This window comes from Pristis pectinata, chromosome 10, assembly GCF_009764475.1.
Source record: "Pristis pectinata isolate sPriPec2 chromosome 10, sPriPec2.1.pri, whole genome shotgun sequence".
Classification (NCBI taxonomy): Eukaryota; Metazoa; Chordata; class Chondrichthyes; order Rhinopristiformes; family Pristidae; genus Pristis; species Pristis pectinata.
Window position 1 is genome coordinate 30,240,944 of NC_067414.1, and position 26,317 is coordinate 30,267,260.

Here is a 26,317-nt window from a genome sequence, read left to right on the forward strand (position 1 = left end):
TATCAGCCTTTTGCGAATCGTGGGCATCCGGATCCCTCTGCAACTCGGAGCTCTGCGATCTCTCATCATTTGCATAAGATGCTTCTTTTATTTCCTGCCAACGTGGACAACTTCACATTTTCTCACATTAAACCCCACTTGCCAGATCTTTATCCCTTTACTTAACCCAACTATATCCATTTGTAACCTCCTTATGTCCTCCATACAACTTACTTTCCTACCTAACATTTGTGTCAACAGGGAATTTAGCAATGATGGCTTCAGTGCTTTCATCTGAGCACCCCTTCATACCACTCAGTTCCCTCCTTCCTTTACTCTTCCCTTCCACTTTTCCACTTTGTCTCCCACAACTCTGTCTTTAACCTCCCTTCCATAATTCTCTGTCACTCAACCCACCCTCCAAGGTTGTCTGCAGCCCCCTCTCCCATTTTCTGACCCCAATTTCTTACTCTGACAACACGCCACTCTCTCCCTGTCAGTCCCCCACTCTGATGAGCCTCCATTCTCCAATTCTGTCCTTTCTTCATTCATTTGGTTCTCTCATTTTCGTTTCTTTGTCCCGGCCATTCCCTTTAATCATTCTCGCCTCGGTTGCTCATTTACTCATTAAATGTTTCTAAATTCACCGCTCCAAAGATTCTACCTTTGTGTACTTCAGGCTTTCCCTTCAGTACAACTGATATTTGGATACAGGTGCAGATTAAGTAGTGGCACTCTATTGCACTTGCATTATAATTGCTTCTTTGTGAATGTTACATGAGAATGTGGACTGCAGGTTTCAGTCAAAAAACAATTGAATCATGAATTTAATTCTAAAAAACCAACATGAATCTTGAAATCTAATGTTAATTGAATCAACTGGGTGTTAGGCCCGTATCCAGGGGACTTCTTTGGCTGCTTGTTAATTTTGGAATTGACAGGATTTTTATAGGGACTGTTTCACCACTTCATAAATTGTTCTTTGGCTTTTCTGATTTCTCTAGATTAGTGTCTGTGAGCTCCACTTTTCACTTTTCCAGACTTGATTCTTAACTTTTCTCTATTTATATCATCTGCTTTTCATGTAATGGTTTAAAGTAAGAGTCCCAGTCAGACAGGGACATGTCTGGATACCAGAGAGCAGAGTATCAGTAACTGACTGCAAAGACACTCACTAAGGAAGTCTATGTTAATTTGTCTAGTCCCCATACAGTTAGGTTGTCTTTAAAGATAGAACATAAACGATGTAACTAGGAAATTATCTCTGAAGACAAAACCTAGAGCAAAAAAGAAGCCAGTGATACCAATTTCTCAGAGTATTAGTAACATATTTCACTTTCATGTTATAGGACTTTATGTGTTTTTGTTATTTGTTATTTGATAATTAGTGACATGTATAGCAGGAGACATCTGGATCTTTTTAAACTAAAATCTCTTTTTAAAAAAAAGCAAATCAACTTTCAGTTGAAGCAAATAAAGGACTAAATTCTTGTCAGAGGAATTTTGGAAACCTGCCAAGAGGGTGATGGGCTCACAATATATTTTCATTTATTCGTTTACGGGATATGAACGTCACTGGCGTTTCTTCCCCATCCTGGATTTCCCGTGAACTGAAAAAGACAGTTGGAAGCAACCACATTTGAGGGTTTGGAGTCACATGCATGCCAGATTAGGTAAAGATGCCAGATTTTACTGCAATCCAGTAGTTTCACAGTTAACATTACCGAAACTACTTTTGTTTTAATTCCAGATTTACTTAATTACCTAACTTGAAATTTCTCAGTTTATGTCTCTGCTGGATCAATGATTAAGAACAATGGCTGCTGGTTCAGTTACTTAACCCTTATGCTACCATGTTCTGGAAAGTGCAGTGGCGGAACAGGAATCTCCTCTGTGAATAACAAGTGCATCGCTGATATCTCCAATGTATTGGTATTGGTTTATTATTGTCACTTGTACCAAGGTACAGTGAAAAGCTTGTCTTACAAACCAATCTTACAGGTCAATTCATTACACAGTGCAGTTACATTAAGTTAGTACAGAGTGCGTTGATGTAGTACAGGTAAAAAAAATAACAGTACAGAGTAAAGTGTCACAGCTACAGAGAAAGTGCAGTGCAATAAGGTGCAAGGTCACAACAAGGTAGATCATGAGGTCATGAGGTCATAGGTCATAGTCCATCTCATTGTATAAGGGAACTGTTCAATAGTCTTATCACTGTGGGGTAGAAGCTGTCCTTAAGTCTGGTGGTACGTGCCCTCAGGCTCCTGTATCTTCTACCCGATTGAAGAGTAGAGAAGAGAGAATGTCCCGTGTGGGTAGGGTCTTTGATTATGCTGGCTGATACACCAAGACAACGAGAGGTAAAGACAGAGTCCAAGGAGGGGAGACTGGTGTCCGTAATGTGCTGGGCTGTGTCCACAACTCTCTGAAGCTTCTTGCGATCTTGGGCAGAGCAGTTGCCATACCAAGCCGTGATACATCCTGATAGGATGCTTTCTATGGTGTATTGGTAAAAGTTAGTGAGAGTCAAAGGGGACAAACCAAATTTCTTTAGCCTCCTGAGGAAGTAGAGGCGCTGGTGAGCTTTCTTGGCCATGGCATCCATGTGGTTTGTCCAGGACAGGTTGTTGGTGATGTTCACTCCCAGGAACTTGAAGCTGTCCACCCTCTCAACCTCAGCACCATTGATGTAGACAGGTATATGTACACTGCCCCCTTTCCTGAAGTCAATGACCAGCTCTTTAGTTTTGTTGACATTGAGGGAAAGGTTGTTGTCATGACACCATGTCACTAAGCTCTCTATCTTCTTCCTCTACTCCAACTCATCGCTGTTTGAGATACGGCCTACAACGGTGGTATCATCTGCAAACTTGTAGTGGGGTTAGAGCAGAATCTGGCCACACAGTCATGAGTGTATAGGGAGTAGAGTAGAGGGCTGAGGACGCAGCCTTGAGGTGAACCAGTGTTGAGAATAATCGTGCCAGAGGAATTGCTGCCTATCCTCACTGATTGCGGTCTGTTTGTTAGAAAGTCAAGGATCCAGTTACAGAGGGAGGTGTTGAGTCCTAGGTCTCGGAGTTTGGTGACAAGCTTCCTTGGTATTATTGTATTGAAGGTAGAGCTGTAGTCAATAAACAATAGTCTAACATAAGTGTCCTTACTGTCCAGATGCTCCAGAGCTGAGTGAAGGGCCAGGGAGATGGCATCCGCTGTAGACCTGTTTCAGCGATAGGCGAATTGCAATGGGTCCAGGTTGTCTGGTAGGCTGGAGTTGATGTGTGCCATGACCAACCTCTCAAAGCACTTCATGATGGTGGATGTCAGAGCCACTGGTCGGTAGTCATTGAGGCATGTTACCTTGCTTTTCTTTGGTACCGGGATGATAGTGGTCTTCTTAAAACAGGAGGGAACTTGAGATTGAAGCAGGGAGAGGTTGAATATGTCCACAATTACTTCTGCCAGTTGATCAACACAAGATCTGAGCACGCGGCCCGGGACACCATCCGGGCCAGGTGCTTTCCTCGTGTTCACTCTTCGGAAGACTGATCTTACGTCCTCCACTGTGATCACAGGTTCAGCTGCATTGGTGGCTGTCAGAGTGGATGGTGACAATCCACTTCCTTTTTGTTCAAAACTTGCATAGAATGAGTTAAGTTCATCAGGAAGTGATGCGCTGTTGTTAGCTATGCAGCCTCACTTTGTCTTGTAGCCTGTTATGGAATGTAAGCCCTGCCATAACTGGCGGCTGGTCAGGGACTCTATTTTGAGTTGGTATTGCCTCTTGGCATCCCTTATAGCTTTACAAAGGTCATACCTCGCTTTCTTGTACAGATCAGGATTACCAGATTTGTGTGCAGCAGTCTTCTCCTTCAGTAGGGAGTGGATCTCCCGGTTCATCCATGGCTTCCTGTTTGGGAACACCTGTATTGTCCTCTTTGGTGCACAGTCCTCCGCACACTTGCTGATAAAGTCTGTGATGGTGGTGGCCTACTCATCAAGACTGGCAGCTGAGTCTTTGAACATGGTCCAGTCCACTGTCTCAAAGCAGTCACGTAGAAGCTCATCTGCTTCTTCAGACCAGCACTGCACGACTCTCTGTACCGGATCCTCCCATTTCAGTTTCTGTTTGTATGCAGGGAGAAGGAGCACAGCCTGGTGGTCTGATTTCCCAAAGTGAGGACAAGGGGTGGCTCGGAAGGCATCTTTGATGGTTGTATAGCAGTGGTCAAGGGTGTTGGTGCCCCTGGTGGAGCAGGAGATGTGCTGATAGTATTTTGGTAACACACTCTTGAGGTTGGCCTGATTGAAGTCCCCCGCGATGATGAAGAGGGCCTCAGGGTATCCTGTCTCAAGATTGTTGACCACTGAGTATAGCTCATTGAGTGCAGGCTTCATGTCTGTCTGTGGTGGGATGTAGACTGCCATCAGGATAGCTGAAGCAAACTCCCTTGGCAGATAGAATGGTGGACACTTCACTGTTAGGTATTCCAGGCTGGGTGAGAAGGAGCTCACCAGGATCATCACGTCCGAGCACCACAGGTTATTAAGAAGCAGACCCCTCCACCTTTAACTTTGCCCGAGGACTCTGTACGGTCCATTCGATGAATCGAGAAGCCGTCAGGTTGAATAGCAGAGTCAGGTGAGGCAGGTGTAAGCCATGTTTCAGTGAGACATAGTACACAACAGGACTTCAGGTGAAGTGCTAGACAACAAGCTTACTGTCACACTAAACACAACTCTTTACACTACATCATCTTCACTTTATGAACCTTCAAAGACTTGAGAAATCAAACAACCCTGCTGTACATAATTGCTGTACAATAATATACAATTCTATGGATAAAATTATATTCGGCTAATAGCTGCCTTTGGTTGATCAGAATGAGAGAGACATTAAGCTGGAGCTACATCTTGATATACAAACCATTTTTTTTTCAGATGTGGTTCAAAGGGAGTATTCACCTTAGAATTATAGATTTGAGCATATAATCAGGCTGGCACATTATTATGGAGGGGGTAGTGAGGGAGTGCCACTTTTCCAGCAGTGTGTCACTTATAAGTAAGTATTAAAATGAGATCTTCTCCCTGATGTCCAATATTTATCCCTCAAACACTACTAAAAAAAACACAAAATTATCTGGCCATTATCACGGTGTTGTTTGTAGGGTCTTGCTGAGCTTAAGTAGGCTGCTGTGTTTCCTATATTACAACAGTGACTACAAGTCAAAAGTACTTAATTAGCTGTAAAGCCTTTTGGGAAGTCCTGAGGTTGTGAAAAGCAGTATATAATGCAAATCCTTCTATAATGCAAGTATTTAAATATATACTAATAACACAGTTTCCCATTATTTCCCACTGGACTGTGCAGTATGTTTTGCTTGCTCACTCTGAGCATGCAATAAGGAAAGCTCTGTGTACATTGGAGTTCTTAAAATGCAGATGTAACTATGCTTATTTCTTTTTAATTTTCTAGTACCTTTCCAATGTTTTTTGTTTTAATCACAGAAGGTATTTTACATTATTTTTCAATATTGTTTTGAACATGCTGAGAACATTCGTGTTTGAAGCTAAAAGAACAACTTACAAAACAACCAGAGAGTCAACTGTATGTAAGACAGTTACAAATCAGGAAGAGCTCATCACATAGCAGCATATAATGAGGCCCTTAAAATTAAATATATAAACATAGCTCTAGAAGCAACAAAGCCACTTCCTGATCCTACAAAGAAAGTAACATGATTCATCTTAAACAGCTTTTCTCATCTCCATTCTGGTCCCTCCAGACTTCACCTGGAGGGAAGGAGTAAATGTAACAATGGCAATCTTGACTCTTGGTCAGAAGATGCATGGTCTAAACTGCTGTCAAAGCAATCTTGATGAATATGGACTGCAGCCTTGCTCTGAATTGTAGGTTTTACATCTAGCAGGATCGCAGTAGCTGTTGATAAAGGTGGATCTCTCTCATTTTATGGGTTGTGGGAGTATATGCAACTCACCCCAACACTAGTAACTGGTATAAGTGTTGCTCTGAAGTTGAAGCAAAGATCAGAATGTGAATCAGCTTGTGTAACCTTCCACAACTTGCTGTGCAAGCAGTGAGGTTGATAATGGTCTTGGGACACAAACCAAACACAGGAAGCTGGACTCAGATAGGAGTTCTAGGATATCCATGGATAATAATCCCACTCGGATTCTTGTTGAGTTTCTCTCATGAAGGGACCCTTATTTGGATAATTAAGGCTATTGAATCCATCAAGTTTCTGTTGATGGTTGTAGACCAAATGCTCAGTAGAACTTCATTCTAGTATCAGCTTCCTGTCCCTATATGTGTTTCAACAGTCAGGTGTATTTATTATCAGACATTTCCTTTCACTCATATACTCTTTGAATATACTGCAAACTAACTTTAAAGTCTTTGCAATCTATAGAAAGGATTGTGGTCTTGATATACAACCAATTAAAATTAACACATCTTTGTAATTCTGCATATATCCTTCTGAGGGTTGATGGCATGATTTCTTTGCTTTGGATTTTCCAGATAGTATTTCACCTTGTTGGAGCATCTTCAACACATAGACGGCAGCAGCTTATAAGAAGGTCTAGCACCATTTTCTCAAGAGTGTTGATAACTGCCAGCCTTGTGAAGGTAAGCATCTCAGGGAATGCAGCACTGCACTACAGTGTTACTTGAGTTTATAAACTCACATTCCCCCAAACTTAGCTGAGTTCAATTCCATAAACATTAAAGAAAAGAAAGAGATTGGAAACACCCAAAAAAACTTGGCAGTAACCACACTAATTACCCTGATAGCCTGATTTAGTTTAATGAAAAAAAGCTGGATTATAACACTATTCTTATCCGGAGCTTGTTTGAAAATGTAACACTCTGCTTCCATGTGTAAAACTGGATGAATACATTGAAAACACGTGTGCGTACATTGGACATGGAATGGCACAGAGTCACTGATCCCACTTTCATTGCTGGAAGGACATGTGGCAGGTTCATTGTCTGCTCCATTCCTGGTTTTTGCCAAAATTTTGACTCATTAACAAAATCTATGATTTCAAATCAAGTCTTCTGCACACACGCTGATTCAAAGAACCTGTTTCAGGTTGTTTTGAAAGTCTAAGCCAGACAGTTCTAAGAAGCCATTTCATTCTAGACTTTGCTCCAGATTACTCTGAGATTTATCTCCAGCCATTCTGGGATTCTCTTCCAGGTAATCCTTAGATTTTACTCCAGATCATTCTGAGGCTCCACTCCAGATAATTCCAAGACTCTAGTCCCCCTCCACGTTGTTCTGAGACTCCACACCAAATAATTCTGGGAGTTCACTCCAGATTATTCCAAGAGTCCACCCCAGGTAATCCAAGTAACCTTGAACTATTTATGAAAGAATCATGCTGTTTAAATCACACTGTACAAATATGGCATGTAAATGCTTCCCACATTAGTATAAAATTCCTTTGTTCCTCGAATAGAGGCACTAGCCTCTTATTTTATTTTAATGGGTTAATTGAACGACAGAGCAAGCTCATGGGCCATATGGCTTACTCCTGCTTCTATTTCCTATGCTCTTATTGCTAAATGTTTGCTTGGTAATGCAGCGTAATTTCTAGGCCAAGCTTTTGTTATGGCCATTCAAATTTAGAATGATACCTTTGTGAAATCTCTAAGGCAACAGATTTGTGTTTGAAGAGATCAATGATCTAGCTCCAAAGTAAACTTCCTCATAACTTGGTTGAAAAAGAACTCTCACTTATGTTAGACTTTTGTCTTTCTCAAGGTTTTAAATAACACTTCATAGCCAATGTCTTTTTAAAGTGCAATCTTTAATAAACTTTTAAAGAGTCGTGTGGGTAAATGTGGCAAACTGTATGCACATAGCAAGAGCTCATGGACAGTGAATATTGATGAACGATCATTATACAAGAAAGAAGATGTACTCCTATTGCCTGGCACTTTATCAGCCCTTAGAAAGGTTGCAGGCATGTGCTGAGCATTTCATCTTAGGAACTGCTGTTATACTTATAATATTAAAATATTAATTGACAATTAATATATTGCTTTCAGGATAGCAATATAATTATGCACAACATTTTGTTGAGAAAATGCTTAGGATGTGAAATTTTAACAGAATACTGATGTTAATAATGAATTGCATATTCCTTCATAAAATTTGTATTTAAAAATAGAAAAAATCATGATATTATAATCATCAAAAACTCAAAAAAGCTTAATGTATTGTCTGTGAAACTGGTCACCATAAATACTGTTGATGGCAACCCAATGGCCCCTTTCATGCTTTTGATTTAATTTTCAACAGGAAAGAAGATAGGGAAAACTGACCAATTTCTTCTCTAATTATAAGTGTGTTAATTCACTATTGCATAACATCTAGCTCAGAGCTAATTATTTGCTTAAATTCCCTTTGAAATAAGTGAGATGGGGAAAGAAGGTGATTATCTGCACATATGTGTTTTGTCTGGTATGCTGTGTGCGCTGGTGAAACCAATCCCTCGTGGACCTGTTGAGACTGGATAGGCGATGGATAACTTTACTCTGGAACAAAACAGAAAAGCTGCCAAGGGGACAGGAAGCTGGAAAGACTTCCTAAAAGTACAACATCAATGGGACTCTTTCATTAATTTGAGCATGTGCAGTGTACTGGTACATTGAGGTGAGAAGGTATTTTATGCACAGTGAAGAAAAAGCTTTGTGCTTGAGCAAATGGAATTCTATAGAACTGAAGACAAGATGTTAAATGGCCCATTCCATCTTTACAAGTCATTATGATTTCTTATGATACAAAGCTATTGTATCCTGTGTGGAGTGGGTGCATCAGACTAATTTAAGTGTCTGGCCTATTAAAAGGGCTTTGTTCTACCTGCCAAAACCTCTTTCTGCATTGTAATTTAAATTTTTCTTGATACATTTCCCAGAGAACAGCAATTACACAAAGAGTTGAATGTTAACTCCCAAAATAGGTAGGGCTTGTGACAAATATCCAGAATAAGAACCAAGTCAACCTCAAACCTGCCATTTCAGTCTTAATGTGGGCGGAACAATGGTTGGAGGACAATCTGCTCTTTGAGGAAATGTGTTGGCAGTATAAATATTATAATGATGCTGCCTGCCTTCTTTTTAAGTTATTTTTATTTAAGTCAGTTCTCCCAACCATGCAGAAACCATGAGCTAAAAAATGCAGGACTGAATCCCTGAGGTAAGTGTCTTTGCAGCACTGCTTGTGAGCCAGGAAGAGCTGAAGTATTTCCTCCAGGACCAAGAGTGCTCCCTGTTAATACTCCATCACGATTTGTCTGTTGCTCCAACCATTATTAATACCAATTACAATGACCCAAGCCCTCGGAGAGCATCTGCTTTCCCTTCACCTCAAGCAAATCCCCATCAACATTCATTATTCCTTACTTCACACCGTCAGACAGTTTAGTTCCTGCTCCTACCCTAATCACCATTGCCTCCAGACCATCATTAGAGTCCAACCATCCTCTACTCCCTACCACCAATCCATCCCTACTAAGTCACCAATCGTCAATGGACATTTCCCCTCCCTTCTCTTCAGGCAGAAGATACAGGAGCCTGAGGGCACATACCACCAGGCTCAAGGACAGCTTCTATCCACGGTGATATTGAACTGTTCCCTTATATGATGAGATGGACTGTTGACCTCACAATCTACCTTGTTTGACCTTGCACCTTATTGTCGAGCTGCAATGCACTTCCCTGTGACTGTGACACTTTACTCTGTATTCTGTTATTGTTTTTAACCTGTACTACCTCAATGCACTGTGTAATGAATTGATCTGTATGAACAGTATACAAGACAAGTCTTTCACTGTACCTCGGTACAAGTGACAATAATAAACCAATACCAATACCTTCCTCACAATCCTTATTTACCCTACAATTTTCATCTATTTTCTCAACAGCACCACAAATCCCCCCTCTAGACACTGACCTCTTAGGATACAGACCATAAACAAATTGAATGTTGTCAAGGTGACCAAATGCGCAATGTAATTTCTCAAAATAAGTGATCCAGTATATTAAACCTGAAATATCATTCAGTATTCAGTGATGAAATCAGTGTGCATTTTCTGATGTAGGGTCTCGACCCAGAATGTGGATACATTCCCTTTGCCTTACTGTTTGATCTGCTGACTTCTTCCAGCAGTTCATTATTTGCCGCATTTCCATTTTGTTGGATTTAGCACAAATGCAGAAATGGTTGAAGTATTTTCTATACAAATTAAAGAAATTATTACAACTACACATAGTTTTTGTCCCCTTACCTAACAGAGGATGTAGTAGCATTGACAGCAGTCCAATAGAGGATTCACTGGCAACTTCCTGGAATGAGAGGATAGTCCTGTCAAGAGGGGTTAAACAGATTGGGTTGAGAACCTAAACTCCAAAGAAACAATCAAGATCCTATGGGGCCATGACAGGGTAAGTGTTGAGATTCTTCAATGATAGGAAAGCTTCCAATGAGGGGACATAGTTTCAAGACAGAAGTCCAGTCATTTAAAACTGAAGTATGTAGAAATTCCTTCTTGCAGGGGGTAAAGAATCTTTGCAATTCTCTACTCCAGAGAGTTGTGGAAGCTTGATCATTTGAAGTATTTAAAGTGGAAGTAGATGCAGTTTTGAAAGATCAGGGAATTAAATTGGTTTATTATTGTCACATGTACTGAGGTGCAGTGAAAACTTTGTTTTGCATACCATCGATACAGATCATTTCATTACAACAGTCCATTGAGGTAGTACAAGGGAAAACAATAACAGAATGGAGAATAGAGTTACAGGTACTGAGAAAGTGCAGTGTAGGCAGACAAGAAGGTGCAAGGCCATAACGAGGTGGATTATGAGGCCAAGAGTCCATTTTATCATACTAGGGGACCGTTCATTAGTCTTATAACAGCGGGATAGAAGCTGTCCTTGAGCCTGGTAGTACATGCTTTCAGGCTTTTGTATCTTCTGCCGATGAGAGGGGGGAGAAGAGAGAATATCCGGGGTGGGTGTGGTCTTTGATTATGCTGGCTGCTGTACCGAGGCAGTGGGGTGTCCATGGAGGGCAGGCTGGTTTCCATGATATGCTGAGCTGTGTCCACAACTCTCTGCAGTTTCTTGCAGACTCGAGCAGTGCAGCTGCCATACCAAGACGTGATGCATCTGGATAGGATGCGTTCTATGGTTCTTCTATAAAAATTGGTGTGATCATGGGGAACTGGTAAAAAGGATGATTGAGGCCTGGAATATATCAGCTATGATCATATTGGATGACAAAGAGGTCCTGAGGGGCCAGGTAGTCTGCTCCTGCTCTTATTTTTTTGTGTTCTTGTCTTCTTATGTTTTTGTCTTATCTTCACATCAATAACCATTATGTGAATGCAAAAAAGTAGTCCATTGTACAGCGCCAGTGACCCGGGTTCAATTCTGGCCACTGTCTGTAAGGAGTTTGTACGTTCTCCTGTGTGTCTGTGTGGGTGCTCTGGTTTCCTCCCACATTCCAAAGACGTACAGGTTAGGAGCTGTGGACATGCTATGCTGGTGCCAGAAGAGTGGCAAAACTTGCGGGCTGCCCCCCAGCACATTCTCAATGCAAAAAGACACATTTCACTGTGTGTTTCGATGTACATGTGACTAATAAATGAATATCTTATCTTAAATCGAAACCAAGACCTGCTGAAGCATTAAATATTAAAGAGAATGAGAATAAAAAAAAAGTTTTGGTAATTCTACTTTCTTTTGAATTGGATGGATTCCTCCACATTTGGAAGCTATGCAAAGTAAAAGTGAGGTTTCTTCTGGGCCAATATTTGAAAAGTTATGGTATTTGTACCAAATATTTTTGCTATTTTGTTAATTGGAATAATGATTCCATTTTATACATGTCTTGAAATGTGACCTGAATTTGGTGATAGGATTATTGCTAACAGTTCCGAAAGCCATTAATGCAAAATAAGTGCAACATTTTTTGTCCTACTGATATTTATAGATGGTGATCCCTGGAGGGTTTCTTCATCCAATGCCAGAGAGGAACTCTGCCACTGCCATTTTTTGGATCCTTTCCCCTATTGCTGTCTAACTATTTTAAAATATTCACTTGGTTTACTTTGGACACTAACTGATCCAATTTTTTTAAATAATGCTTACCATTAACTCTCTCATGCCAAGACTCTTGGAAGGCAGTAGGGATGAATCAAATAACCACCAGTAGCTGTTAGCACCAATTTAAAAATAACAATAAAAGAGTAAAGTGGTTTTTGGTTAGAAAAACAACTTTATTTTTGGTCAGAAAAGCTATGCTTCCAGAGATGCTTTTAGACAGAAGACATCTCATCGAAGCCTGTTGTAGGAGAAGAGGCCAGATTAGTGGAATGGTGTCTTTGGATTTCCTACAGTTCTTGTCACTCGAATATCTAACAAAATGATTAATGAAAAGATAGAAGGACTCAGTTTACACATTGAACATGGGACTTCTCTTAAAGGTAGTCATTTTTTAAAAACAGCAGTTGGCCATGTTGGTTTGTTTTCCTGGGAACTGTGAAATTGCACTTCTTCCAGCCACTTCAACAGCACTGATGTTACTATGGGTGCAGACTGAAATTATTTAGATTTCCTACCTCATCCCTGACCCAAGTCATGAGCATTTGGGGGTGTTCCATCTCTATCCAACTTATGAAAATGCAGCACAATTGGACAATTTTGGTCCTGTAGAATTTGCTACTGTTATTGGCACAAACTTAAATAGTTCTTTTTGAAAAGAACTTTTACTTCATTTTCATTGCAAATAGAATTGAATCCAATCTATCTCGTTGGTCTGGAGTACCTGGCTAATCAGTACATAAATGGTTTACTATTTAGCACCTGCTTTTCCTAATCGCAGTGATGATGGGAGGAGGAAAGCTGTCCCTACTCTCGGCAGCTCTTGCCCAGGTAAAAAGCAACTAGGGCTCCATAGCTAATTACAACAAAGCAAAAGAAAGACTTGCATCTACATAGTGCCAGAATACCCCAAGTGCCTTACTGCTGATGATGCACCTTTAAAGTGCAGTCGCCATTGTGAATGAAACATGCCAGCTAATTTGCACACAGCAAGCTCCCACAAGCAAAGTGAAGACCTGCATTAATGATGATTAAGGGATAAAATTTGGGAAGGCACCCTGGATAACTTCTGTAATCCTTTTCAAAATAATGCCTTGGCATTTTTTTCATCCACCTGAGAGAGCAGATAGGTCATCAGTCTGGAAGTATCAACTAGATATTTGCAATTAAGTCTCTGGAGTGACTGACTGTTTGAAATCTAAAAATTCAATGGGTAGATTATGATTAGTATTGTGTGCTGACACCTGGTGGCCCATTGTTTCTGATAATCTTTATTATTAGCTCTCACTATTTAGATTTAGAGCACGGGAGGTAAACAAATAAGGAAGAAAAACATGCTGTAACGTTGCATCTTCTCAGCTTCTTGGGTTGTTTCACTGATCCATGAATTATAAACAGGTTTGATACAGTGTTCCACACTTCCAGGATGAACCTGCATGCATTGTGAGAAGCTCTCTCGAAATCACAATCATATATTCTATAACTTTTGAAATTGCAAACTTTTAGTTATGGAAAATCATGGCGCATGGGTATTCGATCATACCCCAATGAACGTTCGATCATTAACCTATTATAACCAGTGTTTGTGGCCAAGTTTTTCAGACTAAGACCGAAAGCAAGTATTACTTATCTAAATAGTACATGTGCCATCATATCAGCTGCATTTGCAAGAACGAATCACAGACATTGAAGAAGTAAGTGTCATTTGTGAGCCAATGCATAAACCTTTATGTCTGATTTGAGTCTATATTTATTTTAAACTACATATAATACAGAGGCACATCTATATGAAAATGATTAGAAATAGACAAAGGGTGGGATGGGTGTCACTTTCATTACAGGAAGCATAGAGTCATAGGGCACTACAGCGCAGAAACAGGCCCTTCAGCCCATCTAGTATATGCTGACCTGCCTAATCCCATCTACCTGCACCCGGACCATATCCCTCCAATCCCCTCCCATCCATGTACCCATCCAAAACTCTCAAATGTTACAATTGCATCTCGTATCTACCACATTGGCTGGCAGCTCGTTCCACACTTGCACCACCCTCTGAGTGAAGAAGTTTTCCCTCAAATTCCCCTCAGATTCCCCTCAAATATTTCACCTTTCATCCTAAACCTATGACATCTAGTTCTAGTCTCACCCAACCTGAGGGGAAAAATCCTGCATGCATTCACCCTATGTATATCCCTCATAATTTTGATTTCCTCTATAAGATCTCCCCTCATTCTCCTGTGCTCCGGGGAATAAAGTCCTAACCTATTTAACCTCTACCTATAGCCCAAGTCCTAAAGTCCCGGCAACATACTTGTAAATTTTCTTTGCATTCTTTCAAGCTTATTGATATCTTTCCTGTAGGTAGGTGACCAGAACTGCACACAATACTCTAAGTTTGGCCTCATCAACGTCTTATACAACTTCAACAGAACATCCCAACTCCTGTACTCAATGCCCTGAGTAATGAAGGCCAAAGTGCCAAAAGCTCTCTTTATGACCCTGTGACTTTATGACCCTATCTACCTGTGATGCCACTTTCAAGGAATTATGGATCTGTATTTCCAGGTCCCTTTGTTCTACCGCACATCTCAGAGCCCTCCCATTCACTGTGTACGTCTTACCCTGATTTGTCATCCCAATGTGCAACACCTCACACTTGTTTGCATTAAATTCCATCTGCCATTTCTTAGCCCATTTTCCTACCTGGTCAAGATCACACTGCAAGCTTTGATAGCTTTCCTCACTGTCCACTACACCCCAGTCTTGTTGTCATCCACAAATTTGCTGATCCAGTTTACCACATTATCAGCTAAATCATTAATATCGATGATAAACAACAATAGGCCCAGCACCGATCCCTGTGACACACCACTAGTCACAGGCCTCCAGTCAGGGAGACAACTATCTACTTCCACTCTCTGGCTTCTCCCATTAAGCCAATGTTGAATCTAATTGGCTAGTTCATCCTGAATGCCAAGTGATTTAACCTTCTGGGGCAGCCTCACATGCAGGACTTTGCCATGTAGTCAACGTCCACCACCTTTCCTTCATCAACCTTCTTGGTAACCTCCTTGAAAAGCTCTATACTTTCCATGCTCCAAGTCAGGGCTCAGCACATGAGGTAATTGTCAGCACAATGGGTCAAATTATGTTGGATTTGGCCTGCCACCCAGACTCACCACTTTTTACTCCCACCTGCCTGCTCTTTCCTAGACCAAGTCTAGAGGGCAAACTAGCTGACCCCACATCCAGGAGTATTTCTGGTGTCGCAGATTGAATCCTCAGTGGCAAGTAGGCTTCAGGATGAGACCCTGTCCCTGGAACGCTCTGACAGCAGGCTAGGCTGGCGAGAAATGCTTTGCCCCTTGTCAAAGCTGTCAGAGCTCTGAATCAGATTTCAAATGTCTCTGATGCTCAGACATTTAAAAACCACAAATTCTCAGCAAAGTTAAAACAAAAACAAGGAAATCAAATGAACTAAAACAGATTAATAATAAAGAGAAATAATTAAAATATTAAACTAAAATATAAAAAGTGAAGTCAACATCAAAGTCAAGTTTATTGTCCTATGCACAAGTACATGTATGCGCAGGTGCAATGAAAAACTTACTTGCAGCAGCATCACAGGCACATATAAGCAGAATTCACAAGAAAAACCTAAATTAAACATAGATTCTACAAAATTTTTAAAAGGAAAAACACAATTAGAACAAAAAAGCTAAGTCCATCTTAGTGGAAAGTGATCAAAGTGGTCACAGGTTTGCTAAACTGTAGTGACTAGGGTTGTGCCGTCACTGCTACCATCGGACTGGAAGTACAGAAGCCTGAAGTCCCACACAACCAGGTTCAAGACTGAATGGTTGAAAGGAAGTAGCTGTTCTTGAACTTGGTTTGGGACTTCAGGCTTCTGTACCTCCTGCCTGATAATAGCACGCAGAAGATGGCATGACCTGGATGGTGGGAATCTTTGATGATGGATGTTGCCTTCTTGAGGCAGCACCTCCTGTAGATACTACCGATGGTGGGGAGGGATGTGCCTGTGATGCATTAGGCTGAGTCCACTACTCTGTGCAGCTTCTTACATTCCTGTGCATTCAAATTGTCATACAGGCCATGATGCAACCAGTTAGGATATTTTCAATAGTATATCTGTAGAATTTTGTAAGAGCTTTAAATAAAAATATAACTGGGCTTTTTCCCATCTAAGCTACTGGTTCACGAATCCTCTTTCAAATCCATGGGGATGCTGCACCTATGCCAGGCTTGGTTGGTGTAGGATGCGAGGGGTGGATTCTCCAGCATGGAGCTGGGTCATTCCAGTACCAATTGGGTCTGCCGTTGGTCTTGATGTGGAGTTCAGCAGTGGAAGCTCTGGCCACATCCAGTTTGATTCATCCCAGTACTGTAAACCTCGGGCTGAGCCATGCTACTATTGAAGTAGAATCAGTGAATTTGTGTTTACATGTACTCTGCTCTTACCCTACTCATTCTTCATTCCTTACTCCTTCCGTAGCCTCAGTCAGTCTGAAAAGAAAAGCAAAAGTCATCAAGTCACATCTGTAAAAAGAAAATGAATCATTCCCAAACAAAAACTTGGCAGTGGTTTCAGTCAGTCTCTTAAAAAACACAAGTGTAAAAAAGACATTAAACAGACATTAAGAAACTGGTGGCCAGACTTTGTTTCCCTCCCTTCATGTGGAGTGTTGAGCAGCAGATAGTGGATCAGAGTTTGTGCACACTCACATACTTCACGGGGGGCCCATTTTCACACAGCAAGTTGAATTTACTTTCTCAGTCTGTTAGAGTCTTTTGCAACTGATGGTATTTCCTTATAATGACCTCCAGTCCAGAATCAGAGTGAGAATCAGATTTATTATCACTGACATATGATGTGAAATTTGTTGTTTTGCAGCAGCAGTACAGTGCAAAGACATAAGTTCTATAAATCACAAAATTAAATAAATAATGCAACAAAAAAGGAATAATGAGGTAGTGTTTATGGGTTCATGGATCATTCAGAAATCTGATGGCAGAGGGAAAAAAGCTGTTCTTGAATCAGTGAGCTTGGGTCTTCAGGCTCCTGTACCTCCTCCCTGATGGTAGTACTGAGAAGAGGGTGTGTTCCGGCTGATGAGGGTTCTTAATGATAGATGCCACCTTTCTGAGGCACTGCCTATTGAAGATGTCCTTGATGGCTGGGAGGGTTGTGTCCATGATGGAGCTGGCAGAGTGTACAACCCTCTGCAGCCTCTTGTGATCCTATGCTTTGGAGGCTCCATACCAGGCTGTGATGCAACCAGTCAGGATGCTCTCCACACGTATATCAATAGAAATTTGTAAGAGCTTTTGGTTGACATACCAAATCTCCTCAAACTCCTAATGAAGTAAACAAACTCCTCCTGGCATGCCTTCTTCATGATTACATCAATGTGCTGGGCCAAGGATAGGTCCTCTGCGATGTTGACAACTATGAACTGCTCACCCCTTCCACCTCTGACCCCTCAATGAGGACTGGTGTGTGTTCTCCAGACCTCCCCTTCCTGAGGTCCACAGTCATTTCCTTGGTCTTGCTGATATTGAGTGTGAGGTTATTGTTGTGACACCACTCAATCAGCCGAACTATCCCAGTCCTGTAAGCCTCCTCATCACTATCTGAGATTCTACCAACAACAGTAGTGTCATCAGCGAATCTATAGATGGTGTTTGAGCTGTGCTTAGTCACACAGTCATAAGTGTAAAGGGAGTTGAGCAGTGGGCTAAGCACGCATTCTTGTGGTGCGCCTGTGTTGATAGTCAGTGAGGAGGAGATATTATTGCTGATCTGCACTGACTTTGGTCTCTCTATAAGGAAGTCGAGGATCCAATTGCAGAGGGAGATACAGAGGCCCAGGCTTTTAGAGGCTTTTGGTTATTAGTACTGAGGGAATGATGGTGTTGAACACTGAGCTGCAATCGATAAACAGCAGCCTGGTGTATGTTTTGCGGTTGTCTAGGTGCTCCAAAGCAGAGTGGAGAGCCTATGAGATTGAGTCTGCTGTAGACCTGTTGTGGCAGTAGGCAAATTACAGCAGGTCCAGGTCCTAGCTCAGGCAGGAGTTAGTTCTAGCCATAACCAACCTCTTGAAGCACTTCATCACAGTAGATATGAGTGCTACGGGCGATAGTCGTTGAAGCACATCACCCTGCTCTTTTTGGGCATTGGAATGATTGCTGTCCTTTTGAAGCAGGTGGGAGCCTCAGACTAGAGCAGTGAGAGGTTGAAAGTGTCCTTGAATACTCCTGCCAATTGGTGATATGATCAGGATTCTTCACCCCAAGAGGTTAGACAGCATCTCAAACAGTGTACACTCCATTGGTACTACATCAGAATGTTGACCTAGAGATTTGTGCTTGGGTCTCTGGAGGTTAATTTCACACAACAACTGACACTGACCTAGAAGAGGAACAAAAGGGCAAATTAGCCTGGCATTTGGGGCTGACAGAAATAGGCTCTCATTTGACTGAAATTTTTAAAGTATTACAATATACACCCATATTCAGAGACTTAAGAATGGATCGTTATGTGGTTTAAAGCTTATGAATACTGTTGAAATGCTGTTTTAAATGAAGTATTTCAAGGGGGTAATTCTATATGAATATCTTTTGTTCAAATGCTGAATCATATTGCACAATGGAACACAACATGAATGACCGTGAGGTTGTGCTATATACTTATTTGTTAAGGTATTGAGGGAAAAATTGTTAAGGGATGCCCTTCCCTATGATTTGTGTAGAAGTGTAGAAAATCAATGAGATCCAGATCCTTGAGACAATTTGTATCATGCTGTGTTAACGAGAGTTGCTGTTCAAATAGGCAACAGAAGCATTCACGTGAAGGTAGGGTGGTGGCACAGTGGTTGTTACCACAGAAGTGTCCTAAAGCAATCGTCCAAGGATGAAAATTCAAACCCCTACTATGGAAATTGTGGAAGTTAAAGTCAATTAATAATCTGGAATTTTTTTTTGAAAGAGCTTGTCTTATTCTGATGATCATGGGACTATTGGATTGTTGTAAAAACCCATCTGGTCCACTCATGCCCACCAAAGGGATGACTTACCATCCTTACTTAGTCAGGCTCTTATGTGAACTCTGACCCACGGCAAGGTGGCGGACTCTTCACTGCCCTCTGAAGTAGCCCAGCTACTCAATTGCACCATGATCACACTGTTAAAGCAGAAACAGCATGAAAGCATCTGGCATCAACCTAAGTGCGAATTTCAGACAGAGCAATATCACTCTCAACCCATTCGACCTTGAAAAGTCCTTCTTAGTAGCACCTAGAGACTGACTTCTCAGTTGGGAGACTTGTCCCATGAACCAACCAAACAAGATACTCACAGAATCATGCTTTACAGACAATGTACCAGACTCCTTCATTACAATTGCTCGGTACATCCTGTCCCACAGGCAGTATCTGCATACCAGGTGCTCTGGAGGTCAGCAGCATTGACTCCATAGCCAATCAAGTATCATGGCATCAGGTCAAACATAGGGAAGGAAACTCATCCTGCTTGCCACCTACCATCCTCCAAGTGATGAATCGGTGCTCCTCCATGCTGAACAGAACTAAAGTAGCAAGGGCGCAGAATGTCCTCTGGGTGGGGAACTTGGTAGCACCACCACTGATTGAGCTGGCCAAGCTCTGAAGTACATAATTGCCAGTCCATGTGTGTGACAAATAGTGGCTGAACCAGTACAAGGTAACTTACTTGACTTCATCCTCCCCAAGCTACTTGTAGCAGAAGCACCTGTTCACAGTAGCATTGGTAGAAATGACACTTCATGGTCCGTGTGGAGAAAAAGTCTCATCATCACGCTGAGCACACTCTACATCACGTTGTGTGGCACTATAATAATGCAATAGACTCAGAGCAGATCTGGCAGTTTAAAGCTGGGAAACCAGGGAGCACTATCAGCAGCAGTAATCTCTAACCTCACAGCCAGCATATAACACACTCTACCATTATTAAACCAAGGGATCAATTGTGGTTTAATAATGAATGCAGAAAATTACCCTGGAGGCAGCAGCAGACATACCTAAAAATGAGATGCTAACCTGGTGAAAGTGCAGTACTGAATATGCTAAACAGAAAAAATAACACGATATACATAAAGTTAAACAATGTCACAACCAGTGGATCAGGTCAAAACTCTACAATCCTACTGTAGCTAGCTGTGAATGGTGGTGGACAGGGAGACTGATTTCTGAGGTGAGCTGAGAGTGACTGGCCTTGACAACATTTGACTGCATGTGGCATCAATGAACTCTGGTAAAACTGAATTTAATGGGCATCAAGCAGAAAACAATCCAATGACCGGATTCGTATCTTTCACAAGTCATGAACATGAAGAAATATTCCTCACTAGATGAGTTTTGCTCCAGTATTTCCCAAGAAGTCAAGCTTGGGACCCAATCCACCACCTTAAGCTTTAACACATTCCGCCACCATGGATAAGCTTTATTTTAACTCTGTCTAGCTGCCTTGGCTCTGTATCTCCTGATTGTTTTTTTCCTACTGAAAATCTATTGCACTCAGATTTAAGATTACTGCCTTTTGCTGGAACATTCTCGTACCCTTTGTTTAAAGAACTGTTTGTTAGATGGCTTTAATTTTAAGATTTCAAAGAGTTTAGATATTCTTCTATTTTCCCAGGGCAAAAATGGCTAACATGAGGTGGCATAATTTTAAGGTGATTGGAGGAAGGTATAGGGGGGACGTCAAAGGTAAGTTTTTCTACACAGAGTGGTGGGTGCGTGGAACGCACTGCCTGCAGAGGTGGTGGAGGCAGATATATTATGGACATTTAAGAGACTCTTAGATAGCCACATGAATGATAAATAAATGGAGGGCGATGTGGGAGGGAAGGATTAGATCGATCATAGAGCAGGATAAAATGTCGGCAAAACATTGTGGGCTGAAGGGCCTGTACTGTGCTGTAAAGTTCAATGTTCTATGTTCTATTTTAACCCTTGTCTGCCAAGTTAAAACCTGAACTTTACACATTCCAGTAGAAGCCACTGAGTAATGATGGAGAGGGAACCTTCCCATCTTTAGTTTGCTATAACTTAGGCCATTGCAAAGGGCAAACTGGCACCTCAGCAATAATGTAGACTTGTCCCCAAACGTCACCTTAAATCACTTAATTCAGCACACAACAGGTGTCACCAGTATCACATGGGCTAATTCATTTATTGCGCAAGTTACTGTGGGACCTGGGAAACTGACTGTTCCAGGTTGACAGTCACCTCAAAAATAAAGCAATATCCTCCTGACACTTTGCCATTTTCCCCAGCCAATGCCTATGCCCCACTTGAATTTGAGTCTAGATTGGTACGATACAAAACAGAAAAGTTTAGCAAATGCATCCTTTTATTTGGTGTGTAGATTTAAAATGTGATCTACTGGTTTGTGAAGACAATTTTAACATAACCAGTCATGAAGTAGATGCCATTGGGTCAACAGCTCACTTTGCACCCTGTCCCATTTTCACCTTGTTGAAGCCACTGACAATAAAATTGTAGGTCCATTTCCTGTTGGATGGGCTAGGTTCAAATTAAACTCACAGTATAACATTCACAACTAAATGGAGAAATGTTCTCAGTGCAAGATAAGATAAGATATCTTTATTAGTCACATGTACATTGAAGCTCACAGTGAAATGCATCTTTTGCGTTGAGTGTTCTGGGGGCAGCCCGCAAGTGTCGCCACGCTTCTGGCACCAACATAGCATGCCCACAACTTCCTAACCCATATGCCTTTGGAATGTGGGAGGAAACCAGAGCACCTGGACGAAACCCACACAGACACGGGGAGAACGTACAAACTCCTTACAGACAGGGGCTGGAATTGAACCCAGGATTGCTGGCGCTGTAAAACGTTACGCTAACTGTACCATTTGCACTACTGTACCATTTGCTGATACGTAATGCATAAGGGAAAAGCCCTGGATTTACTTGCATACTGAGTAAGCTTTCCTTCCTTGGCTCAGGAATGGCAGATTCAGTGAATGTAGTCCTGCTGCATTGGTATATTGTGACGATGTGATTTAATTGAAGTGGCAGTAGTATTTATGTTATAATACAATAATGTAGCAACAGGTCATGGGTGCATTAACATCACACTGACCCTGGTGTAACAGTAGTGAATCAATCCCTTTTAATGTCCCTAATTCAGACAAAAAGAATGGGTGAGACGGAATCCCTCCAGGTGACTAGTCAAATTTATGTTTTACCCTTTTAATACCCAGCTAAAGAGGTCAACTTTCCCACAAATACATGAAAGACCACTGAGCTGACGTTCATGTGTTTTAATGAAAATGATTGACAACACAGATCAAACAAAAGGTTCAAAAAGGTTCAAAAGAATTCTCTTCAGAGCAAAATGTTGCAGGGCAGACCTGAAGAAATGGGATTACTATATTTCCACTTCCATTAGCCTTGGCTGTGTTAAATGTCACTTACCTGGGGACATCCTGCCTTCCATTTCAAGCTCTGGAGAACACAGCTTTTGGGTGGTGTAATACATGTCAATTTAACATGTAGCAGCAATGAAACCTCCAGTAACTGGACATTTTATCAACAGAAAGCCAAGTGGGTGTTTGTTTCTGTTTTTTTTGCTGAAAACTCCTGTGCAAGATTTACTTTTTTCAAACTTAAAGTAAAGCAAAGATTATTTTAGCAAAGTGGTTATTTCAATAGTTTCCAATGCTGCATCTGATATGAAGGAGGTGCACATTCTTCTAGTGGAAAATAAATAAAACTGCATGTGCTGGAATCTGAAACAAAAATAGAAATGCTGGAAAAACTCAGACAGTCAAACAGTACCTGTGGAAAGATAAACCAGTCAACGTTTTCACCTGTTCTGATGAAGGGTCATCGACCTGGAATGTTGACTGGTTTCCCTTTCCACAGACGCTGCTTGACTAGCTGAGTTCTTTCAAAATTTCTGTTTGTGCTTCACATTCCTTAGGTATTTACTTCATGAATCCTTCCAAAACTATCTCCAGTGGTGTTTGCACCCACTTATGTAGGACTTTTAGCTGTTTGGGGATAAGGCACAGTCCAGAAAGGGCAGCAAAAGGACTGTATTTTAAAGGCTAGGCTAATTACTTAAATCCAGTTAGCCAACAAGCTGCTCTCCAGAAATGGGCATCCTGAGGCAGCACTTTCTGTTCTGGTCTGGGCAGGTGAGGGGTTTTCACATGTCTGGCTGTCATGTCAGCATTTAAGAGCAAAGCGGGTGGAGCTTGGGTACCAGTACACCAAAGTTTAATTGTGACAAAGGATGAGTTCATTTCTGGCATTGCAAATATTTGAAATTCATTATTCATTGCTTCATCTGGGGACATGACGACTTCTGATTAGTGGAACCAACAAGAGATGGATTTAAGACATCATCGTGCTATAGGCAGCCAGGGTTAGCATGGATCTTAAAAGTACTAGTTTATTGGAACTTCTGGCTGGCTATGGTACCAAGGTCAGTCAAAGAGTCCCTGAGATAATGCACATTATAGATGTGCTTTCATATATGATTCCAGAAGGATGCACAGTCTTCCAATTCAGGGTACTAGATGCTGAGAGGTAATATATTTAATGCTGGGGCCTTTGCACCGCAGAGTTTCCAGCTTTTTGAGGAGGTTGTTACACATTTTAACTTCTTTTGCTAACTTTGCCAAGTGTTCCAGTGAGCAATCTATGGTAGTGTAGCGGTTAGCGTAATGCTATTACAGCGCCAGCGACCCGGGTTCAATTCCGGCCACTGTCTGTAAGGAATTTGTACATTCTCCCCGTGTCTGCATGGGTTTCCTCCGGGTGCTTCGGTTTCCTCCCACATTCCAAAGACGTACAGGTTAGGAAGTTGTGGGCATGCTATTTTGGCACTGGAAGTGTGGCGACACTACGCAAAAAATGCATTTTACTGTGTGTTTCGATGTACATGTGACCAATAAAAATATCTTATCTTACCTTGATAAATTATTTGCGCTTTGTGCCTTAGCCTCTGACTGTTCAGATAGATATTAGCATTGGTTTTACAAGGATAGAAAACATTGAAGATCTTCTTACTGAGTCTTGGCTGGAGTCTTGGAGTCAGACAACTTTGTGGTATCTGTTCAAAGAGTGTTGTAGCTCAGAGAAAACCCAAGTCTAGAGCCAACAGCAGGCATCATGAATTTTAGTGACTGGATTTGTGGCAAATCATTGGAATAGAGGTTGTGCAAGGTCAGTGCTAGCATAGATCCCCGAGGTATATCTCTCATCACATCACCAACCATTGGTCCAAACTGCTGCAGAAGGACTCCCTGTAGAGATTTTTTAGTGTAAGGAATGGAGGTGGATATTCCTTGTGGCAGATTCTACAGACTGCTCACTTGCTGCATTGTCAATCAGACTTGCTGAACATACTCGTGATAAGGTGCAAGAATCGCCTCTCCAGCAGGATCTTTGTGACAACCCTGGCTGCAGCTATGACAAAGCACAAACCATTGTGCATGTTATTTATGACTGGTCACTGACTAAGTTCAGCGTTGAATTACAAGAACTCCAAACATCTATGAAGATGCGATCGGATGGTTCAGTAATTATGCTTACATTTACTTACTAACAAAGAAAATAGTTCTGTGACCAAATGTACACCTCAGTTGTCCAGATTCAATACAGGAATAGAATGGAAGCAGCAGTGGCGACTCTACTTCTTGGATACTAAACTCCTCTTCCTACATTTCTCTGGACAATTAAAATCCTTGATTGTGTTTTTCATTCACATTATGGATGTATTGTTGTGTGGTGGTAATCTGGAAATTGGTAGTTAATTTATTGTCACACGTACCGAGATACAGTGCAAAGCTGCTGTTTTCATTTCTTCCAGACAGATCATTCTGTACATAAGTACATCGAGGGAGTATAAAAGGGAAAACAAAATAGAATGCAGAATGTCGTGTTACAGTTACAGAGCAAGTGCAGTGCAGGTAGACAAATAAAGTGCAAGGGCCATGATGAGGTAGATTGAGAGATGAAGAGTTTATCTTTATCATATGAAAGCTCCTTTCAAGAGTTTTATAACAATGGGGTAGAGGCTGTCCTTTGGCCTGGTGGTGCGTGTTCTCAAGCCTTTGTATCTTCTGCCCGATAGGAGAGGGGAGAATAGAGAATGACCAGGGTGGGAGGGTTCCTTGATTATGTTAGCTGTTTTCCTGAGACCAAGGTGTGAAATGAACTTTTTAGTGCATTGGTAGTTTGCAAAAAGGATTGCTCATTTACTCAACCTCCAATCAGCATAGGATGGCCACAGTGAAATTATTCATTCTTCTGAAGCTGTGCATAGAAAATTTTACTGTTTTACTGGAGGGCATGCATTTGAGGTGAAAGGGGGTAAGTTCCAAGGAGATGTGCGGGACAAGTTTTTTTACACAGAGAGTGGTGGGTGCCTGGAATCTGCTGCTGCCAGGGGTGGTAGTGGAGGCAAATATGACAGGGGCATTTAAGAGGCTCTTAGATAGGCACATGAATGTGCAGAGAATGGAGGGATATGGACATTGTGTAGGCAGAAGGGATTAGTTTAATTAGACATTTAATTACTAGTTTAATTAGTTTGGCACAACATTGTGGGCCTGTCCTTGTGCTGTACTGTTCTATGTTCTAATTGAAGCAAACATACACTAATACACTAATGTCTTTGTGTAAGAATATAGAAAGGGTATAGAGGCTCAGAACTGTATGAAGATTTCCTGCTTTTAAAAGTTGCAGAACAATCATATTGGCAGATCACAGAGCTATGAGGATATCGGTATGGGCCATAATTTCATTTTCCAAGTTTTAGTTGGATAGTCAAAATAAATATGGTGGAAGAGCATATAACATTGATCATTTTATATACAGAAAATAATTTCAACAAGAATGAAGTATTTGGAGTCAGTCTTTCATTTTGCACAGTCCATTATGTCAGGAGGAAAATGCTTGTGTGTTAAGGAAGAGCTGAGATGAATAGTTTTTAATAGTATTTGAGTGCCAGTGTTTGCGTACTTGGAGGTTGAACCACAGACTACTATCAACATTTTCACTGAAACATACGAGATGATGGGTCTTACCCACAACATCGGCAAGAAAAAGGTTCTCTATCTCCCCACTTCTGCTGTACAACACATCCCACTGACAATAAAGCATCACA